This window comes from Mus caroli, unplaced genomic scaffold (assembly GCF_978045245.1).
Source record: "Mus caroli unplaced genomic scaffold, Mus_caroli_1 scaffold_7, whole genome shotgun sequence".
NCBI classification, from domain to species: Eukaryota; Metazoa; Chordata; class Mammalia; order Rodentia; family Muridae; genus Mus; species Mus caroli.
In genome coordinates, this window is record NW_028227262.1 from 51,583,569 (window position 1) to 51,589,568 (window position 6,000).

Below are 6,000 nucleotides of genomic sequence, written 5' to 3' on the forward strand. Positions count from 1 at the left end.
GCCAGCTTAGTGGAGGATAGAGGCCCTGATCCTTTAGGGCACACAGGCGTTTGGGCAGTGCTGGCTTGGACTTGAAGCTCCAAATGGAGGCTGGTGGCCAGGTGCTTAATGCATGGTTTTCTCACCTTCAGGAGGCGAGTTCATTCCTTCCATCAGACTCTGACTCTTTAGAAACAACACACCAACTTCTTCTGCCATGTTTTGAAAGCAGCATGAGAAAATACACTGCTCACTGGCTTTATGGGGACCGACCGTTCAGCACCCTGGCTTGTGTTTTGGGTGGCTTCTTGACATGGCGTGAAGCATATCCAGGGTACAGCTGGTCCCGTTGCTTTCGTCATAAAATGTCAACTTTATCTCTAGGAATAGCAGCTGCCACGTTCCGTCCCCTGAATGTGTCTGCCGCATCCCATTGCTTGATGGAAATGGTTATTTTCATTGCTGTTAAATAACGTCTCCCTGTTAGAGCAGTGGCCATTTGAAATACCAGCAACACTAATTTGTTCTCAGGATTGGCTCTTAATTGTTCACCCATTGTTTGAAAGTAGTGAAAACTGCCTTATTAATTCACACTAGAATGTTAAACATTTCATTAAAAATATTGCCCAGAAAGGAGCATCATTTCAAATCCCCTTTATGTGTCCTTCACAGCCAGCAGTATTAGCTAGTCTACATTTTTAACTATCAACCTGAAGAAAAATCTGGGCGTGCATGACCTTTTAATTTGAGCTTCAAAGAAAACATTTCTTAATGTTATGTAATAAATCAATCATTACTTGCTTAATAATCTTAATGCGTGTCTTTGAAGTCAGCAAGCCACAAGAGAGGCTGGGATTTTTAAAAATTGACAACTCTCTGGTCATTTGATGTAAACTGTGCTTTATTGATTAGCTGTGAAACCATATTTGATATTAGCTGCATGTAATGGTATGAGGTCATAGGGAACAATGGAAAATGTAGACTAGATACACATACTCACATTCATACAGAGCTTCTGTGGTATGTGGGGACATAGTATGAGTTTTTAGCAGTTCAGCATTTTAAATGTATCAGGTAATATAAACTTTTCTTTAATTCTGACTTCTCTTTAAATAAAATCTGCATCTATATTTATCATGATTCTGTAAGTGCATTATTTAAAAATGCACATTTATCCAAGCTCTTGAAGTCATTTTTGTCTCTTTGCCTTAATTTATTTGAAAATTTCAATATAGGCACATTTTTTGCCCTAAAACAATATCTTAGTTGCTTCTTATTAATGCTCTGTTTATTATACAGATAAAGGAGGCTCTAGGCTTTTGTTTCACTTGGAAGATGAGCTTCGGAGAACTCAGTTGTAGATCCTGGGCTTCCTTTAATGACTGACTGCTAAGCTGCAGGTTTCCTGATTTGAAGTGTATTTAGAAAAAGCAACAAAGTGCAATTAATCTGATAGCAGCAGGAACGGAAGCTAAGATCGGCCTGGAGCTGAACTGCTCATTATAAACATCTAGCCTGAATCATTCACTATCACACTGTTCACACTTCCTAAAGATGTCCCCTCAGTGTGGCCTACACAGCTTGGCTTTACCTCCTTCTTCCAAGAACTTTGCCCCGACACTGCTAAGGTCTATGCTAGGTCAATAACACAGAAGCAATACTACCTCTTCCTTTCTTTCTTTCTTTCTTTCTTTCTTTCTTTCTTTCTTTCTTTCTTTCTTTCTTTCTTCCTTTCTTCCTTTCTTCCTTTCTTCCTTTCTTCCTTTCTTCCTTTCTTCCTTTCTTCCTTTCTTCCTTTCTTCCTTTCTTCCTTTCTTCCTTTCTTCCTTTCTTCCTTTCTTCCTTTCTTCCTTTCTTCCTTTCTTCCTTTCTTCCTTTCTTCCTTCCTTCCTTCCTTTCTTTCTTTCTTTCTTTCTTTCTTTCTTTCTTTCTTTCTTTCTTTCTTTCTTTCTTTCTTTCTTCCTTTCTTCCTTTCTTCCTTTCTTCCTTTCTTCCTTCCTTTCTTCCTTTCTTCCTTTCTTCCTTTCTTCCTTTCTTCCTTTCTTCCTTTCTTCCTTTCTTCCTTCCTTTCTTCCTTTCTTCCTTTCTTCCTTTCTTCCTTTCTTCCTTTCTTCCTTCCTTCCTTTCTTTCTTTCTTTCTTTCTTTCTTTCTTTCTTTCTTTCTTTCTTTCTTTCTTTCTTTCTTTCTTTCTTCCTTCCTTCCTTCCTTCCTTCCTTCCTTCCTTCCTTCCTTCCTTCCTTCCTTTCTTTCTTTCTTTCTTTCTTTCTTTCTTTTCTTTCTTCCTTCTTGGTCCCTCTTTGTAATGGAGAATTGCTAAAGCCAGTGCTAACAGGCATCTCAGTCTGTAGGCTGCCAGCTGTGTGACTCTGGTGTGACATTGAACTCCCCAAGGTTATTGTGTAGGAAGACCAACTTGAAGGGTACATAATACCTGACACACATAGCTCAAGTAGCTGGCACAATGAAAAGATGGGTGACAAATGTGCTATCACCTTTCCCTGGTTTAGGGGACCATCTCACCCGTCACTCCCAGACTCCAGATGGGCTATTGCAGACACCGGCAGAATAACTCTTTGCTCTTGCCTTCACTTCTTTCCTGATACTTTCTCCATTCTGTCTGCTCAATAATTAATACTGAAAGGCTTTTCTTTATTAGAATGGTGCTCCCCTAAGGTTATTTCACTTGCCTTTTCTCTGAACTCTTGAAACACATTTAGACAGAGTAGGCTTTAGGTGTTATTTTCTTTCAAGAATCTTTATGTGGCTACTGTATTCAGTGGTATTTCATTATGTGTGTGTGTGTGTGTATGTATGTATGTAGGTACACACACACACACACACACACACACACACACACGTATATATATGTGTCTGATGATTTTGTTGAGCCAATATCATCTGAAGTTAGGCTGCAACTACCAAAGAGTGTTTTTAAATCCCACTGCCTTGAGTATCCTTGCATACTATATAAAATGTTTTTGTGTATCTTTCCAGTCATGTCCTTATGATGGATTCTGAGGTCTGGCACTGCCGGGTCTCAGGACATGCATGCTTAGAGAGCTTTGATTGCATCCTGATAAAATTCTAAGTAGAATATGGCACATCTCAACCTTCGGCAGAGATGTAAGCATCCAACTCCTCTCCACGTTGCAACCCCTGATTGCTGCAAGCTGATGGGAGGTTTTACAATGCAAATGCAAAATGTCTTCCACCCAGAAATATCCTGAGCAGAGCATGTGTTGGCGGAGTCTGTGTTTTATACAGGGAACAATGCTAAGTGCTCAGGTCACGGAGGGACAGTTAGCTGCAGCATCAATGGCCTGGACAAGTATCACCACTGATCCAAGGTCTAACCATCTTTGGAGGGCTGCACCCCACAGCACGAACTATTGTTCTTGACTGAATAAACCCAATAAAAGAGCAGTGGCATACATTATTTAGAAAACTCAAGTGGCTGTCACTTCTCAAACTAGGTTAAGTGAGAGAGGCTACAGGGGTTAATTAAAAGATAACACCATACAGTGGAATACAGTGCCTGGGTAATTGTTTCTCCACGAAGATAAGTGTGCGATGTTAGAAAAAAACATACACGTGGGTGACAAAAGTGAGACCTTTGTATTTAAAGCTGGAAGGTCTGTCCTTCTCGTGTCGTGCCTGCATAAACCTGGATGTATAATAAAACATTTTCAGAATGATCTCCAAATGCTGATTAGCAGTGCTCATCAGGTTGTTATGGTACAAAAAGACGACACTACCATGCTTTTCATATAGTAAGTTTCAGACATATTACAAAGGTGCAATGAATAATCTAGCCAGTATTCAGGTACCTGTCTCCACTTTACAGCAGATGCCAGTCCTTGGGCACTCTTGTTATGTCTACAGTCTGTTCATTTCTTCACTGCATCGTCTTTGAAGCAGAGCTTCAGCATTGTATTGTTTTATTCGTCAGTATATTATTAGTGTGCAAGGTAATTATGACTGATTGGTCCCAATCACCTTAATTTTCTGATTGTGCATGAGATCTTCAAAAAAATAGTGGTTAATTATGAAGCTTTCACAAATTATTTGACTTGAAGCCTCAGTTTCCTATCCTGTAAAAGAGGTACCTAGACTGATAGTAACATTTTGGGGATTATAGTTCCAGAGAGTATAATATCAAAGTGATGAAAAATTTCAGTAATTATCATTACCAAATCTAGACTTTGTAAGTATATGACTTGACCTATAGAAGCAATATGAACATGAAAGTTAAGATGTAGGGATGTAAGAAATATCTAGGAGAGAAAATGGAAAATGTTGCAGGCATGTTAGTAAGAGATATGATCTAGAAGCTTTTGTAGCCAGTAGCACAGGCACAGGCTGAGACGTAGGTTTTCCGATGGTCCTGCCCACATGTCAGTGCCTAACTACTAAGCAACATGATAGAAACTTGGGTAAATGAATGGAAGACAGATGAGGCATAGACAGAGAACTTGAGTTTCAAATGTTAAGTTCTATTAAAGGTCAAATCCTACCACAGTGATAAATAATATTACATTGGAGAAGCTGAGCTATAAATAGAGACAATTTTCAAGTCTTTCCTGATGACTCCTTTATTTCCAGAGATGATGGGAACTGCAGATTTATATGTGATCAATTCATTTATGCAATCCCTTAGAATTTATTTTTTGGGGAAGACAATTGGTTGTTTTCCCAGCTATCTGATCTTATCAAATGAAGGTGGTGAGATGATTTTGACATTTTGGCTTAAACTGTTCTATTTACTGATACCTATTGTCTTAGTTATGTTTCTATTGCTGAGACAAAACACAATGACCAGGACAACTTATAAAGGAACATCTTTGATTGAACTTCTGGTTTCATAGGGTTAGAGTCCATGATGACAGGAACAGTTGAAAGCTCACATCTTCTTCTACAAACTGGAGGTAGAAAGACACACTGGGAATGGCGGGAGCCTTTTTTAAATATCAAAGCTTACCCAATGATGTATCTCCTCCAACAAGATCACACTCCTAATCCCTCCCAAACAGTTCCACCAACTGGGGACCAGGTCCAAACATATAGGTTCAAACATATGAGCCTATGGTGGCCATTTAAATCACCACTATCAGTTTATTTATGTCATCCCCCAGAATTTATTTATTTTTTTAAGGGGGAGATTTGATGAGCTTTTTAGCTATCTGAGCCTAACAAGTGAAGATGGTCAGGTGATTCTGATGTTTGGTTTTAACTGTTCTGCCCACTGGGCACTTCCTTTATTTATTTATTTTTGACTGGTATCATTAGTTTCCTGACTCCATTAATGATAACAAAAATGGGGCAAGGAATTTCAAAATATGAATTCTCTCCCTGTATTTGCCTATTTCACATTCATCTATAAATTACTTTGATTACCATGCATTGGAAATGGCTCCAGACAGTGACATATGCATCCTTTTTTTTCAAAACTTATTTCCTATGACTCATCCCCGAAGAATCAAATAGCCACAAAGATGCTATGATGAATGTTGCCGAGGAAAAAAGTTAATGGCTGATAAGATGTTAATTGGGTTGACTTTTCTTAGATAACATTCGTAATTAGCAAGAGCCTTAGCAATCTTAACTGGAAGAATAAATAAAGTGGACATTATATTGGAAGGGCTGTGAGAGAAACATGGGGGGTGGTGAGAGAGCATTTGGTGTTTTCAAATCAAATCACACAAGAACACAATTTATAAATCTGCCTGAAGAGTTCAGATTTTATCCTCAACAGCATGTCTTCCAAATAAAATGATAAGTGACATAATCTTATCTGGGTTTTAGAAAGGTCATTCTGGATTATGGGGAAGTGAGATAGGAGGTAGGAGAAAAAGGAAGGCGAGGGTTGAAGTCTAAGAGTGGACAAGGTCGGTGAGGGTGCGCTGAAATGGGTGGGAGGTTAGCCATGGCAATCCATCAAACATGGTTGTCAATTTAATGTAGATGGTGAAGGTACAGAAAGCAAGGATGGTGCTCAGATGGGTGCTGACTGGAAAAACAGT